General features: G+C 46.5%; 1 protein-coding gene across 1 annotated transcript in view; it reads right to left on the reverse strand.

The window, feature by feature from the left end:
• The window catches only part of LOC143746846 (uncharacterized), a 120,780-nt gene that overhangs the window by 79,814 nt on the left and 23,031 nt on the right, over window positions 1–17,935 (reverse strand). Inside the window, exon 2 of the mRNA XM_077239022.1 lies at window positions 9,688–9,821. The gene's annotated coding sequence lies outside the window, so the exon portion shown is untranslated. The remainder of the gene's footprint in view (window positions 1–9,687; window positions 9,822–17,935) is intronic.

Consider the following 17,935-nt stretch of genomic DNA (forward strand, 5'->3'; position numbering starts at 1 on the left):
CTGAAGAGACACCCCCTCCCCCTCCCCACACAGACACACACACACACACACACAGATTGGCAGGGGACACTCTCTCTGTCAGAGAGAGGGAGAGAAAATGCTCAGAATCCACATTCAAACCAAAATATCTGACTTCATGTTGGTGGGAGCTAATAACTGTAAATTAGAAAGTTGTTCGGCTTGACGAGAACAATATTCACGCCAAGTTTTGTAACTGTAGGTAAAACTAACTAAGTTATAACACACTTTATGTGTCCTTTTTTAGTCATAAATTCATTTCCTTGCCACGGCCAAACCGTTCGAGATATTAAAAATCCGTCAGCAATTTAGCATCCTCAATGTCTTGACTTCACGCTGACCGAGTTTGGTGACAATTGAATGAATTGCCTTGGAGGAGAAGTTAAAATTCCAGAACAAGCGTTCTCCAAACAACCCATAATAGCCGACTTCCTGTTGGGCTGGCGTAAAACTTGACCGAAAGAAAGTTGGTCGGCCCGATGAGAACTATATGTGTACCGAGTTTCATATTATTACATGCAAGTGTGTTTGATTTATGGACAAGTGTTCAAATCCCATTCCAGGGGGCGCTGTCGAGCCCCTCTGCCACGCCCGGGTACCAGCTTCAGCCCGGCCCTAATGCCTGTGGGTTCTGACCCGTGTGCAAAGTTTCAAGAGTTTTCGAGCATGTTAAGGGCCCCAAAAGCCCCTGAAACCTTGAAAAACAAGAGTTAAAAGTATTCTCACTCAGCAGACAAATCCCCCCCCTTTCCCTCTCCCTCTCACAGAGAGAGAGAAAATTCTTCAAAACATCCACATTCAAACCAAAATATCTGACTTCCTGTTGGTCGGAGCTAATGACTTTAAATTAGAAAGTTGTCCGGCTTGAAGAGTACAGTATACATACTGAGTTTTGTTACTTTAGATAAAAGTAACCCCCCCACTTTTGTCAAAAGGGGCGCTACTGAGCCCCTGTACCACGCCCGTTTCTGAAACTTTGCACATGTCTACTAGGTAATAAATGAGATGTGTCTGTCGAGTTTCATGCAATTTCAAGCATGTTAAGAGCCTCATATAAAGGGCCTCATATAAATTCATATAAAGTGTGCCATTTGGGACAGGGCCTATGATTGTGAACCACAATAGCCACATATATGAGATAATTTAAATATAGAATAATTTTTAATGTCGTAGGATGTCATAGCTCAATATGTTTTGCAGCACTTAAATGTGTAAATATAGAAGCCCAGTATTTATCTGGAGGTCTCTGTACAGGTTTATTAATGTAATAATATTTTACACTTATGTGTTCTATGATATGCAATGGAAGTAAATTTTAATGTTTAACATGGGTGTATTCACAACACATAGCATACGATATAATATCTTAAGATTATTGATCATTATGTTGTCTCTGCCTTTTCTGTTTTAATGATATTCAGAACAGAAAAACTAAATGTTCCTCAATTTTAATTAACATTAACTTTATTCTCATCTGAATTATAAATAATTGATTTCCGTATAAAATGTTTCAGCGCCTCTCTCTCTCTCTCTCCCTCTCTCTCTCCTCTCTCACACACACACACACACACACACACACACACACAGTTCGATCACGCCCGCACCTCTCTCTCTCTCTCACACACAGACACACAGTTCGATCACGCCAGCGCGCCTCTCTCGCACGTACACACACACTCCAGCTTAAGAGAGAGGCGCGCGCCATCAAACTGTGTGTGTGTGTGTGAGAGAGAGGCGCGGGCGCGATCAAACTGTGTGTGTGAGTGTGTGTGTGTGTGTGTGTGTGTGTGCGCGCGCGTGTGTGTGAGAGAGAGAGGCGCGGGCGCGATCGAACTGTGTGTGTGTGTGTGTGTGTGTTAACAGTGGAAACTTACTCCGTCATTTTTTTCATACAGGACATCATTCAGACTGCAAACTGTTTACTTATATTTGTGTACACTCGCAATAAAACACAACATCCTCAGTCACATACGTAATATATTTATATATAAATATAATTTTGGACACAAGAGGGCAGTATAGCCCTATTTATAACTGTAGGTAAAACTAACTAAGTTATAACACACTTTATGTGTCCTTTTTTAGTCATAAATTCATTTCCTTGCCACGGCCAAACCGTTCGAGATATCAAAAATCCGCTGGCAATTTAGCATCCTCAATATCTTGACTTCATGCTGACCGAGTTTATTGGCAATCCGATCAATTCCCAAGGAGAAGTATATCGAATTCCAGGGGCATGCGTTTCCAAACAAACCATAATAGCCGACTTAATGTTGGGCTGGCGTAAAACTTAGAGCACGAAAGTTGTTCAACCCGATGAGATCTATATGTGTACCGAGTTTCATATTATTACATGCAAGTGTGTTTGATTTATGGACCAGTGTTCAAATCCCATTCCAGGGGGCGCTGTCGAGCCCCTCTGCCACGCCCGGGTACCAGCTTCAGCCCGGCCCTAATGGCTGCGGGTTCTGAACCGTGTGCAAAGTTTCAAGAGTTCCCTTTCGTTGTCATTCCGAGTTACGTCGGATGACGACGAATGGGGTTTCGCTTAGAAAGCCTATCAACTTCGAGTATTACAAAACGAGCCAATGGCAAAGAAATGCCATGGGTCTGCGGAATTTGCATGGCGTAACTCCGCCCCACCTCGTGGGTATAAAAGGAGGAAGCCGGCAGCAAGCAGATATGTTTTCGCTTCGGAGCCAAGTGTATTCTTCTCTCCACAAGCCATCTCTGAATTGTCAGCTTTACAAACGAGTACCTCGAGTGTTGGTGTGACGGTGATCTACGGCGAGAGCGTGCTTCCTGCTGATCTGTTGCAGTGGTCTGCCAGTCGGTGCGTTTCTCCCCGGGTGCTTCAACACTTGAGTTTTCTCTCACTAAAAGAGCTTACACGTGGCACGTCTTTTTAAAGATGTCTCGCCCGTGTACTTCTGGTTGCGGCAGATTGGTATCGGACTCTGATGGGCACGAGCGTTGCATAGTATGTTTGGGCATTGATCATGCTAGAGCAGCGCTCGTGGATGACTCATGTTCTCTCTGTGGGAACATGACCATCGCGTCATTACGGTCGAGACTCCGTGAACTCGCAAGAGTGAGAGTCCCCTCATCCACCCCCCGTCCTGCGGCTGGTGGCCAGGGTGATCTGAGGGTTACGGTCTGGAACAAGGCGCCGACTATGTGTCCGCGACCCCAGCCCCCCTCTTCAATGACGGTGCCCGCTAGTGAACTGCTGATTCCCGCGGGTCTACCCTCTGGTGGCCCGCGTGCTTCAGTTGAAGCTACAGAGGAAGATGCCATGTCTGTTGCAGCATCACTAGGCGGGTTTGACTCTTCTGGAAGTGAGGGCTCGTCACAGCTGCCACCTTCCGGTGTGCATACGGCTGTGCTCGAGTCTGATCCGGAGATGACGGCCATGCTTTCCCGGGCAGCCGCGAGCATCGGACTTGAGTGGAGGCCTCCACCCTGTCCTGAGCGCTCGCGGCTGGACGATTGGTTTTTGGGTAAGGCCGCCGACCCTCGTCCTCGGCAAACCCCAATACCTTTCTTCCCGGATGTGCATGATGAGATCTCGAAGTCCTGGAAGACCCCCCTGTCTTCTCGGGACCGCTCGCTGGTCTCATCCGCCTTTCCTCCCCTCGATGAGGCAGCTGCCCGTGGGTACACTGGGCTTCCCCCGGTTGAACGCTCGGTTGCCATGCAACTATGTCCTCAGAGTGCTTCTTCTCGGGGCGAGCCTAAGCACCCATCCAAAGCCTGTAGATTTTCGTCGACCCTGGTGGCGAAGTCTTACAGAGCGGCGGGACAGGCGGCTGCTTCACTGCATGCTGTGGCCACTCTGCAGGTCTACCAGGCCCAGATGCTCAGAGACATGCACGAGGGTAGGACAAACCCAGGGCTCTTTGATGAGCTGCGCGCCGCGACCGACCTTGCTCTCCGGGCGACGAAGGTTACCGCGCGCTCCCTGGGTTTGGTGATGTCCACAGCTGTGGTCCAGGAGCGACATCTGTGGCTGAACCTGGCTGACATGCGGGACGCTGAGCGGACCCGTCTGCTTAACGCCCCCTTGTCCCAGGCCGGCCTCTTCGGCGGTGCAGTTGAAGACTTTGCCCAACAGTTTTCAACTGCCCAGAAACAGACTGAGGCCATCAGACACATTCTGCCCCGCCGGCCCGCTGCTGCCTCCACCTTGCCGGCCGGGCAGACGCCTCGACCTGTTTCCCACCGAGGGCGCCCTCCTGCGGCTCCCGCCCCTCCCGCCCGGACCACGCAGCAGCCTCCACCCAGGGCCGGTCGCGGAGGAAGCCGTAAGAAGGCGCCACAGCCCTCTCCTGCCCCGCCCCCCGCTAAACGCCGGGCCAAGCGGCGCTCCTGAGACGGGCTGCTCAGGGATGATGATTGTTTCGCAGGAGGTGGTAGCAGGACCACTCCTTCCCCCGGTGGAGGGCCGGGGGAGAATCTTTTGTTCTCCACTCCCCGCTGCTCACCCACGGGTGGGCAGCACCCTAATGTGGTTAAAGTCAGAAACAATCCCCTCTTCCCTGAGCTCACAGAGTTCTCGGGCGACACAGAGCGCCGCCCACAAGCCGTGCTCTCCTCGCCCCCCTCTGTCCCAGAGGCGGTTGACACGGCGTGCCGTCCACGGACCGCTTCGCCCCTGTCCCCCTCTGTCGCCAGACCCCTGGCAGAGCAGGCCCCCGCGGGACGACCAGCCTGGTCCTCCCCTGGCCCCCTCTGCCAGGGCGCGGTTGCTAACTGTGCCCCCTCTCCGGGCCGCTATGCCGTCCACATCTGGGCCAGTTACTCCGCTTCGCTGCCCCTCCGGGGGGACGCCTGTGGCTCGCATGATCCCGTTGGTTCAGTTCCTGGGAGCCTGGCTAGAGCTTCCCCGTCTGTCCCACTGGATCGCGCGTACCGTCAGGCTCGGCTATGCGATTCAGTTCGCACGGTCTCCTCCCCGCTTCAGGGGAGTCCGCTCCACTTTGGTCGGTGGCAATGCCCCTATCATGAGAGCAGAGATTGCCACCCTGCTGGCGAAGAGTGCAATCGAGACTGTCCCTCCAGCCGAGATGAGGTCCGGCTTCTACAGCCCCTACTTCATTGTCCCCAAGAAAACCGGTGGGTTACGGCCAATCCTGGACTTGCGCTGCTGAACCGCTCCCTTCACCGGATGCCGTTCAAGATGCTCACCGCCAAACGCGTTTTCGAATGCATACGGCCCCAGGATTGGTTTGCAGCGATCGACCTGAAGGACGCCTACTTTCATGTCTCCATTCTTCCTCGACACAGACCGTTCCTCCGGTTTGCTTTCGAGGGGCAGGCATACCAGTACGCGGTTCTCCCTTTCGGGCTAGCCGTGTCTCCTCGCATCTTCACGAAGGTCGTCGAGGCGGCCCTTGTTCCCCTTCGAGAGCAAGGGGTTCGCATCCTGAGTTATATCGACAACTGGCTGATCCTAGCTCACTCTCGAGATCAGGTTTGCGAACACAGGGACCTAGTGCTTCGGCACCTAGCCCGTCTGGGCCTTCGGGTCAACTGGGAGAAGAGCAAACTTTGCCCCGTGCAGAGGATCTCTTTTCTCGGTATGGACATCGACTCGGTCGCCATGTCCGCGCAGCTTACGAGCGAGCGCGCGCAGTCACTGCTGACTTGCCTAAGACAATTCGAGGGCAAGAGTGCGGTTCCACTGAAACTTTTTCAGAGGCTCCTGGGGCATATGGCATCTGCAGCCGCGGTCACGCCGCTCGGATTGCTTCATATGAGACCGCTTCAGCTTTGGCTTCGCGACCGAGTCCCGAGGTGGGCATGGCAACACGGCATGTTCCGAGTACCAGTTACTCCGACCTGCCGTCAGTTCTTCACCCCGTGGACGAACCTCGATTTTCTCAGGGCCGGTGTCCCCCTGGCTCGAGCTTCCCGGCATGTTGTTGTCTCAACAGATGCCTCCACCACGGGCTGGGGCGCCATGTGCAATGGACATGCTGCTGCGGGCTCCTGGACAGGACCCCAGCGGCTATGGCATGTCAATTGCCTCGAGTTGTTGGCAGTACGCCTTGCCCTGCACCGCTTCCGAGCGTTGCTCAGGGGTCAACACGTACTAGTCCGCTCAGACAATACCGCCACTGTAGCGTACATCAACCATCAAGGTGGTCTACGCTCCCGCCGTATGTCACAACTCGCTCGCCACCTCCTCCTATGGAGTCAGAAGCATCTGAGGTCGCTTCGAGCCATCTTCATTCCCGGAGCGCTGAACTGTGCAGCCGACGAGCTCTCACGGCTTCAGCCCCTCCCTGGAGAATGGCGACTCCATCCCCAGTCGGTTCAGCTGATTTGGGACCAGTTCGGGGACGCGCAGATAGATCTGTTTGCCTCTCACGACTCGACCCATTGCGCCCAGTTCTATTCCCTGACCGAGGGCACGCTCGGCACGGATGCTCTGGCGCACAGCTGGCCGCAGGGCCGCAAGTATGCGTTTCCCCCAGTGAGCCTTCTTGCGCACACTTTGCGCAAGGTCAGGGAGGACGAGGAGCAGGTCATTCTGGTTGCCCCTTACTGGCCCAACCGGACCTGGTTCCCCGAACTAGTACTCCTCGCGACAGCACCTACCTGGCCGATCCCTCTGAGGAAGAACCTTCTTTCTCAGGGACGGGGCACCCTATGGCACCCTCGTCCCGATCTGTGGAACCTCCACGTGTGGCTCCTGGATGGGACGAGGCAGGTTTGAGTACCCTACCACCAGCGGTGGTGGCTACCATCACTTCCGCTAGAGCGTCGTCCACGAGACACGTCTATGTGTTGAAGTGGAACCTCTTCGTCAACTGGTGCTCTTCTCACCGAGAAGACCCCCGGAGATGCTCGATCAGTGTTTTGCTTTCCTTCCTTCAACAGGGGCTGGAGCGAAGGCTGTCTCCCTCCACCCTGAAGGTCTATGTTGCCGCCATTGCCGCACATCATGACCTCATCGAAGGTAAGTCGGTGGGGAAGCACGACCTGATCATCAGGTTCCTGAGAGGAGCGAGGAGACTGAATCCTCCTCGTCCTCCTCTCGTTCCCTCTTGGGACCTCTCAGTGGTTCTAACTGCCCTGAAGAGTGCTCCCTTTGAGCCCCTGCAATCAGTCGAGCTTAAGTTCCTGTCTATGAAGACAGCGCTCCTGGTTGCACTGGCCTCCATCAAGAGGGTTGGGGACCTGCACGCATTCTCCGTTGACGAAGCGTGCCTGGAATTTGGGCCGGCTTACTCTCACGTGATCCTGAGACCCCGGCCTGGATATGTGCCCAAGGTTCCTACCACTCCCTTTCGGGACCAGGTGGTGAACCTGCAAGCGCTGCCCTCGGAGGAGGCAGACCCAGCCTTGGCACTGCTCTGTCCAGTACGCGCTCTCCGCGCCTATGTAGACAGAACGCAGTGTTTCAGGACCTCAGACCAGCTCTTTGTCTGTTATGGTGGGAAGCTGAAGGGAAAGGCTCTCTCCAAGCAAAGGCTGTCTCACTGGATAGTGGACACCATTGCTTTGGCTTACCAGCAGCAAGGTCGACCGTGCCCCCTTGGCGTGACTGCCCACTCCACCCGGAGTGTGGCGTCCTCTTGGGCTCTAGCGCATGGCGCCTCGCTAACAGACATCTGCAGAGCTGCAGGCTGGGCGACACCTAACACATTCGCCAGATTCTATAATCTCCGAGTGGAGCCTGTGTCCTCTCGTGTACTCGCTTCAACCAGCTAGTACCGGACCCGCTCAGGTGTCTTCGCTTGCTCGCCATTCCACTCCACGGACTGGATACGTGCGATATTTTCCTCAGGTGAGCTTCTCCGAAAGCCCTGAGCTCCTCCAGCACTCCTGACGTCGGCGCCAGTGTCTATTGCCTGTGCGTCGGCTAGGTGCCTCCCGTGTGCATGGTCCCTCCTCTGAGCGACCCCCACATGTGTATTTCCACTGTAAGCCTCTCTGAGCGTGTGTCTTCCCTTGGCAAGCCACCTTGCCACCCCTGGGGTTGAAATATTCCACCTGCGGCTGGACACCCCAGTGTTTTCCATATGCTTCCTTCGGGTCATATGTGTATTCTCTAAGTCCCCCCCCTCCGGGCTGGCATTAATTGCATACTTCCCCTAAGCTTGGGATATGCTTCCCAGTGTACCTTGTATTCCTGTGTTATATGGAGTCCTTTGTCCAGGCTGACAGGGATCTCGATTTACGCAGGGCACTGGAAGACAGCTGAGAAGGTGGCGTGATTAGACTGGTAACCCCATTCGTCGTCATCCGACGTAACTCGGAGTGACAACGAAAGGGAACGTCTACGGTTACGTATGTAACCCTCGTTCCCTGAGTAGGGAACGGAGACGTTACGTCTGCCTGCCACTTTCCGCTGTACCGCGGGGATCGCCTGAGCTCAGTCTTGGCTCCTCAGCGAAGAAACATATCTGCTTGCTGCCGGCTTCCTCCTTTTATACCCACGAGGTGGGGCGGAGTTACGCCATGCAAATTCCGCAGACCCATGGCATTTCTTTGCCATTGGCTCGTTTTGTAATACTCGAAGTTGATAGGCTTTCTAAGCGAAACCCCATTCGTCGTCATCCGACGTAACGTCTCCGTTCCCTACTCAGTGAACGAGGGTTACATACGTAACCGTAGACGTTTTCTCCAAAGATGAGATCTTCGAGCAGCTGCCCGTCTCATTTGCAGACATTACAAACACTGTGGAAAATCATTCTAGGTAGGGCTGTCGAGTTCCTGATGTTATGAGGTGTTAGTGCACCTGTCACTCATATAATATTTTTATTGCAGAGCTTATAGTTACATACAAGATCAGGGAAAGATACCAGTTGTATCTTTATCCATGAACAATCATAATGACAAACATAAAGATCATGGGTTTGTGTACATCATAATATAATTCATACACAGGAAAAAAAGAATAATGACAAGACTAAATATCTTTAGATAGTTCTTCATAATACATTAATATATATATATATATATATATATATATATATATATATATATATATGTGTGTGTGTGTGTTATTTATAAGCCTGAGGGATGAAACGTGAGGTAAATTCAACAAGAAAAAGGAAAACTTAAAGGAGAATTTTTGTTGGATATAAAATAAAGATTATTTTAATAACATATTAAAGAGATGATTTTAGGACTTCTTAATAAAAAAATATATTGTTATAAGGATAAAACTGTGTGTCACATTAGTAGAGTTTAAAATATAACAACTTAAATCCACCCTAAATATATTCACAAAATAAATGGGCAGCTGTTTCTTCAACCATACCACAAAATGAGCAAGTTTCATCAATATCAAGATATTTACAGATAGATTAATTAAACTTGTCGTTCGTATCTTTTAAGTTGTTGCGCTTGTGATACGATTCGTAGTAGGTCACATGATAACGTCAACATGGCAGATGTCAGATCGAATTCATACTTAACGAGATCTGGCAATATAGTACCTACTCTTTTAGCGCTCGTTAAGTAAGTACTTAATGAAATTAAGTACCTACTCATTGAGTATGCGGTTTCGGACGCACCGGGCGGGTTTCTTTGACGAATCAATGCTGATCAAAACTTGATGACGCAATCACATTCACTACAGAACCTCTGAATGTCCAAACGCGAAAAACTAGATACAGAAAAGCCGTTAATCTCCTCTTCACGAGACTAGCATACCTGCACGTTCCCTGCACGATCCCTACATCTGCTTCCTTCATCCATCTTCCATCATCTGCTTCCTTCATCCATCTTCAGTCATCCGCTTCCTTCATCCATCTTCTGTCATCTGCCTCGATCTTCAGTTTCAGAACCTGCAACAGATAAAACCATTATTCATCCAGATATCTATCCAGAACATTATATTCTTCAGTTACTCACCTGCTTCCATTGTTGCAATCACATACTTCTGCAAATAAACCTGTTGATCACTTTACCTGTATGAATCCTTCATGACACACTGTTTGTATTTTTGTTGCACAAGACAATATTCACAATTGTTTACACTACTTGCTGGACTATTTGTGTGTTCATGATCATATTGTGTATATATGTATATGTGTCACTTTTGCTTCAGTGTTCTATAAATAATAATAGAACACTGAAGCAAAAGTGACACATATACTTATTATATAACAATGTTTCTACTCACTGTACTTTAACTTTTTCAAAAAACACCAGCTTTTCACTGAAAATCGCCTATAATGTAATAAATTGCTATAACTTGCTTGGTGATTGTTACATGTAGAGAAAATTTAATCTGAAAATCTAGAATATCCAAGTATAACTTTCTAAAGGAAAAAATCCAAACTTCAGGAGGTTTTTTGTTTGTTTTATTTGCTGCTGTTTTTCTTAAATCTGGTAAATTAATCCATTCTAAGACAAAATAAATGTAAAACTGAGAATTTAAATGAGCTAGATTGAAACTTCACGTTCTCCTGTTTAAAATGATATATAGCACTTGATGCTGACTGCTATAATGGGTTAGAAAAACAAAGAAAAATATAGCTGCGAGCAGCGATTACGGGCCCAAGCTGGTGGCACCGCAACCCCGGTGCCTTTAGTTACCTAAAGGTACCGGGGTGGCGGTGCCGCCAGCTTTGGCCCTTCATCGCTGCTCGCAGCTATATTTATATATATATATATATATGTATATATAAAAAGAAGCCGGTGGCACCGCCACCCTGGTGCCTTTATGGTTACTGTGCACGACGTGCAAAAACGTAACCCTGCTTTGACTGTTGAAAAGAAGTGTGCTGTAGAGCTTGCATCAGTGTGGGCTCTGCAAAAGTGCGCATAGAGGGCACATATCAACCACAAAGTATGCGTGAGCAACCTTCTGAACCCTAAAATGACAAATGAGACACCCTACCATCTCATGGATTTAACGGACACATGAAATAAGAACACAAGACTGAAAATTCAAATGAAGTGTGCCATTTGGGACAGGGCCTATGATCGTGAACCACAAAAGCCACTTATATGGATTTTGCCCAGCCATCATTTCCCATGTTTGATTTCTGTAATTGACCGATTGTTTACCGTTGCGGACTACTTTCTGCCTGCCCCGATCTAGATTGTTTATTGGACTCTGATTCTTGCTGCCTGCCTCTGCCCTTTGCCTGTCAACCTGGTTTGTCTCTGCCTTTTCTGTTCTGCCCTGTTTGCCATTGCTCACCCTTTGTGTCTTGACCATTCTTAATAAAAATCTGCAAATGGATCCCCCTGGCCTGACCCTGCCTCGTTACAACACATATGCTGCATCTGCTCGCTATCTGCCGAAGGCTCTGGTAGTTCCGCTTCAGCACTGATGATGTTGTAGGAATAGTGCGCTCTGGTTGGTCTGGATTATTCAGGATTTTTATTTTATACAGAAATAAGTTACTTTTAATTCAGATGAGAATAAAGTTAGTGTTGTTTAAATTAAGGAAAACAAATATATTGATCTGAAATATAGCACATTAATTTTAAATAATAATAATAATATATATATATATAAAAAATATTAATTATATATATATATATATATATTAAAAATAATAATTATATATATATATATATATATATATACAAAAAGACAAGGCCATAAACTTGAACAAGGGTTAAACTCTTGTCACTGTAACAGACACCCAGGCACAATCACACACACACACACACACACACACACACACACACACACACACACACACACACACACACACACACACACACACACACACACACACACACACACACACAGTTTAAAAGCAAAAAAAAAAATATCCAACCCCATTTAAAAACAGTCTGTGAGTGCCATCTTTTGGACATTCATCCCATTGCATAGGTTTTCATTTCTTGTCCTCAAACAGAGCAATAAGTTACACATTCTACATTGATTAAAATAGAAAATCAAATGTGTTTTTTTAATAGTAGTATTATTTTATACAAAAAATTATAATTCTGATGTGAATAAAGTTAGTGTTGATTAAAATTTTAAGGAAAACACATATATTGATCTAATATATATAACATATATAAGGCTATAATGAACAGGCTTGCGATGTCAAGATTGCAATGCTGGAATGTGTGTGGGTGTGGCGCGGGCGCGATTGAACAGTGTTACATACTCTGTCATTTTCTTCATGCAGGACATAATTCAAACTGCAAAGTGTTTACTTATATTTGTGTACATATGTGTACATATTGGGTGGTGATGGCGTAGTGGATAAGACCCATGCCTTTGGTGTGAGAGACCCGGGTTCGAATCCACTGTGAGACACCAATGTGTTCCTGAGCAAGACACTTAACCCCTAGTTGCTCCAGAGGCGTGCGACCTCGGAAATATAGCAATTGTAAGTCGCTTTGGATAAAAGCGTCAGCTAAATGAATAAATGTAAATGCGTCCCCAGAAATGGCGCTAATTTTAAAATTAAACTAAAGTGCTCACGGCTGCACGGGCATTCATAATTGTGTGCGCTCACGGTGAGGGACGAGCAGAACAGAGTGAACATTGTTTAGTTCATTCCTACTTCCATAGGAATTAATTGAAAAAGCTTGCTCTACTCCGCACCATTATTAATGTCTTGTGCGGACATCTGGCTGTTTTTAAACTTAAACATAATTCTTAAATTGAAAAAAAGGAATAAAATGGGTTTAATTCTAATATTTGTATAATTTTATATAAAAATAAATGGTGTATAATTACATTTTAGAAAGATATGAGACATTTCCTGATTCTTTTTTTGACATTATTTTAATCCCTCACCATAGCAAAACCGTTTCAGATATTCAATATCCGTTCAAAATTTAGCATCTTTAATGTATTTTCATCATGTTGAAAAGTTTGGCGTGAATAAAATAAAGTACTTAGGAGGAAAAACTCAGAATCTGAAATCCACATTCAAACCAAAATATCTGACTTCCTGTTGGTCGTAGCTAATGACTGTAAATTAGAAAGTTGTCCGGCTCGAAGAGTACAATATACATACCGAGTTTTGTTACTGTGGGTAAAACTAACCCCCCTATTTTTGTCAAAAGAATTTGTAAAGTGACACACTTCCTGCTGCCAGTTGGTGGCGCTATAACTTTGACTCACAATAGTCGCATCCATCTAATCGGCCTCTTACCACGAACACACTGCTGAAGTTTCATCAAGATCAGTTAATGTATGCAGAAGTTATAAGACTTTGTGTTTCTCTTTTCTCGCCATAAATTCGTTTCCTTGCCACGGCCAAACCGTTCGAGATATCAAAAATCCGTCCGCAATTTAGCATCCTCAAAGTCTGGACTTCATGCACACCGAGTTTTATGACGATCGGGTGAATTCCCTAGGAGAAGTGTTTCAAATTCCTGAGCGTGCGTTTCCAAACAACCCTAAATAGCCGACTTCCTGTTGGGCTGGTGTAAAACTTAGAGCACGAAAGTTGTTCAACCCGATGAGATCTATATGTTTACTGAGTTTCATATTATCACATGCATGTGTGTTTGATTTATGGACAAGTGTTCAATTCCCATTCCAGGGGGCGCTGGCGAGCCCCTCTGCCACGCCCGGGTACCAGCTTCAGCCCGGCCCTAATGGCTGCGGGTTCTGACCCGTGTAAAAGTGTAGACCTAACTCCCCCTCTTTTGTCAAAAGGTGGCGCTACTGAGCCCCTGCACCACACCCATTTCTGAAACTTTGCACATGTCTACTGGCTAATAAATGTGATGTGTCTGACGAGTTTCATGCAATTTCAAGCATGTTAAGAGCCTCAAAAGCATCCAAAAAGAATATTAAAGTTTAATGCGTTGCCATGGCAACTGTATTTAAGATATCAATAATCCTTTCACAGGTCTACACAGGTCCTGTGTGTGTGTGCGTGTGTGTGAGAGAGAGGCGCGGGCGTGATCGAACTGTGTGTGTGTGTGTGTGTGTGTGTATGTGTGTGTGTGTGTGTGTGTGTGTGTGAACAGTGGAAACATACTCCGTCATTTTTTTTCATACAGGACATCATTCAGACCGCAAACTGTTTACTTATATATGTGTACACTCCCAATAAAACACAACATCCTCAGTCACATATGCAATATATTTATATATAAATATAATTTTGGACACAAGAGGGCAGTATAGCTCTATTTATGATTTTGTGTTATCACCTGAAGAGACACCCCCTCCCCCTCCCCACACAGACACACACACACACACACACAGATTGGCAGGGGACACTCTCTCTGTCAGAGAGAGGGAGAGAAAATGCTCAGAATCCACATTCAAACCAAAATATCTGACTTCATGTTGGTGGGAGCTAATAACTGTAAATTAGAAAGTTGTTCGGCTTGACGAGAACAATATTCACGCCAAGTTTTGTAACTGTAGGTAAAACTAACTAAGTTATAACACACTTTATGTGTCCTTTTTTAGTCATAAATTCATTTCCTTGCCACGGCCAAACCGTTCGAGATATTAAAAATCCGTCAGCAATTTAGCATCCTCAATGTCTTGACTTCACGCTGACCGAGTTTGGTGACAATTGAATGAATTGCCTTGGAGGAGAAGTTAAAATTCCAGAACAAGCGTTCTCCAAACAACCCATAATAGCCGACTTCCTGTTGGGCTGGCGTAAAACTTGACCGAAAGAAAGTTGGTCGGCCCGATGAGAACTATATGTGTACCGAGTTTCATATTATTACATGCAAGTGTGTTTGATTTATGGACAAGTGTTCAAATCCCATTCCAGGGGGCGCTGTCGAGCCCCTCTGCCACGCCCGGGTACCAGCTTCAGCCCGGCCCTAATGCCTGTGGGTTCTGACCCGTGTGCAAAGTTTCAAGAGTTTTCGAGCATGTTAAGGGCCCCAAAAGCCCCTGAAACCTTGAAAAACAAGAGTTAAAAGTATTCTCACTCAGCAGACAAATCCCCCCCCTTTCCCTCTCCCTCTCACAGAGAGAGAGAAAATTCTTCAAAACATCCACATTCAAACCAAAATATCTGACTTCCTGTTGGTCGGAGCTAATGACTTTAAATTAGAAAGTTGTCCGGCTTGAAGAGTACAGTATACATACTGAGTTTTGTTACTTTAGATAAAAGTAACCCCCCCACTTTTGTCAAAAGGGGCGCTACTGAGCCCCTGTACCACGCCCGTTTCTGAAACTTTGCACATGTCTACTAGGTAATAAATGAGATGTGTCTGTCGAGTTTCATGCAATTTCAAGCATGTTAAGAGCCTCATATAAAGGGCCTCATATAAATTCATATAAAGTGTGCCATTTGGGACAGGGCCTATGATTGTGAACCACAATAGCCACATATATGAGATAATTTAAATATAGAATAATTTTTAATGTCGTAGGATGTCATAGCTCAATATGTTTTGCAGCACTTAAATGTGTAAATATAGAAGCCCAGTATTTATCTGGAGGTCTCTGTACAGGTTTATTAATGTAATAATATTTTACACTTATGTGTTCTATGATATGCAATGGAAGTAAATTTTAATGTTTAACATGGGTGTATTCACAACACATAGCATACGATATAATATCTTAAGATTATTGATCATTATGTTGTCTCTGCCTTTTCTGTTTTAATGATATTCAGAACAGAAAAACTAAATGTTCCTCAATTTTAATTAACATTAACTTTATTCTCATCTGAATTATAAATAATTGATTTCCGTATAAAATGTTTCAGCGCCTCTCTCTCTCTCTCTCCCTCTCTCTCTCCTCTCTCACACACACACACACACACACACACACACACACAGTTCGATCACGCCCGCACCTCTCTCTCTCTCTCACACACAGACACACAGTTCGATCACGCCAGCGCGCCTCTCTCGCACGTACACACACACTCCAGCTTAAGAGAGAGGCGCGCGCCATCAAACTGTGTGTGTGTGTGTGAGAGAGAGGCGCGGGCGCGATCAAACTGTGTGTGTGAGTGTGTGTGTGTGTGTGTGTGTGTGTGCGCGCGCGTGTGTGTGTGTGAGAGAGAGAGGCGCGGGCGCGATCGAACTGTGTGTGTGTGTGTTAACAGTGGAAACTTACTCCGTCATTTTTTTCATACAGGACATCATTCAGACTGCAAACTGTTTACTTATATTTGTGTACACTCGCAATAAAACAAAACATCCTCTGTCACATACGTAATATATTTATATATAAATATAATTTTGGACACAAGAGGGCAGTATAGCCCTATTTATAACTGTAGGTAAAACTAACTAAGTTATAACACACTTTATGTGTCCTTTTTTAGTCATAAATTCATTTCATTGCCACGGCCAAACCGTTCGAGATATCAAAAATCCGCTGGCAATTTAGCATCCTCAATATCTTGACTTCATGCTGACCGAGTTTATTGGCAATCCGATCAATTCCCAAGGAGAAGTATATCGAATTCCAGGGGCATGCGTTTCCAAACAAACCATAATAGCCGACTTAATGTTGGGCTGGCGTAAAACTTAGAGCACGAAAGTTGTTCAACCCGATGAGATCTATATGTGTACCGAGTTTCATATTATTACATGCAAGTGTGTTTGATTTATGGACCAGTGTTCAAATCCCATTCCAGGGGGCGCTGTCGAGCCCCTCTGCCACGCCCGGGTACCAGCTTCAGCCCGGCCCTAATGGCTGCGGGTTCTGAACCGTGTGCAAAGTTTCAAGAGTTTTCGAGCATGTTAAGGCCCCCACAAGCCCCTGAAACCTTGAAAAACAAGAATTAAAAGTATTCTCACTCAGCAGACAAATCCCCCCCCCCCCCCCCCCCCTTTCCTTCTCCTTCTCACAGAGAGAGAGAAAATTCTTCAAAACATCCACATTCAAACCAAAATATCAGACTTCCTTTTGGTCGGAGCTAATGATTGTAAATTAGAAAGTTCTCCAGCTCGATGAGAACAATATACGGACTGAGTTTTAAGGTTGTAGATAAAAGTGTGGACCTAACTCCCCCTCTTATGTCAAAAGGTGGCGCTACTGAGCCCCTGCACCACGCCCGTTTCTGAAACTTTGCACATGTCTACTGGCTAATAAATGTGATGTGTTCATGCAATTTCAAGCATGTTAAGAGCCTCAAAAGCATCCAAAAAGAATATTAAAGTTTAATGCGTTGCCATGGCAATAGTATTTAAGATATCAATAATCCTTTCACAGGTCTACATCTGGTGTGTGTTTACATTATACACATAAAGTTTGAAGCAAATCGGGTAAAAATAAGAGGGTGATTTCAAAGCATTTTGAAAGTGACACACTTCCTGCTGCCAGTTGGTGGCGCTATAACTTTGACTCACAATACTTACATCCATGTGATCGGCCTCTTACAACAAACACACTGCTGAAGTTTCAACAAGATCAGTTAATGTATGCTGAAGTTATAACACACTTCCTGTTTCCATTATTCGCCATAAATTCGTTTCCTCGCCACGGCCAAACCGTTCGAGATATCAAAAATCCCCTGGCAATTTTTCATCCTCAATGTCTTGACTTCATGCACACCGAGTTTGGTGATGATCGGGTGAATTCCCTAGGAGAAGTGTTTCAAATTCCTGAGCGTGCGTTTCCAAACAACCCTAAATAGCCGACTTCCTGTTGGGCTGACGTAAAACTTAGAGGACGAAAGTTGTTTGGCCTGATGAGATCTATATGTGTACCGAGTTTCAGATTATTACATGCAAGCGTGTTTTATATATGGACAAGTGTTCAAACCCCATTCCAGGGGGCGCTGTCGAGCCCCCCTGCCACGCCCGGGTACCAGCTTCAGCCCGACCCTGATGGCCGCGGGTTCTGACCCGTGTGCAAAGTTTCAAGAGTTTTTGAGCACGTTAAGGGCCCCAAAAGTGCCAAAAAGGTAGTAAAATAATAATAATAATAATAATAATAATAAATATAGCTGCGAGCAGCGATTACGGGCCCAAGCCGGTGGCACCGCAACCCCGGTGCCTTTAGTTACCTAAAGGTAACTAAAGTTACCTA

The sequence above is a fragment of the Siphateles boraxobius genome, unplaced genomic scaffold, assembly GCF_051911475.1.
Source record: "Siphateles boraxobius isolate OS27281-9 unplaced genomic scaffold, OSU_SipBor_1 100, whole genome shotgun sequence".
Taxonomy (NCBI): Eukaryota; Metazoa; Chordata; class Actinopteri; order Cypriniformes; family Leuciscidae; genus Siphateles; species Siphateles boraxobius.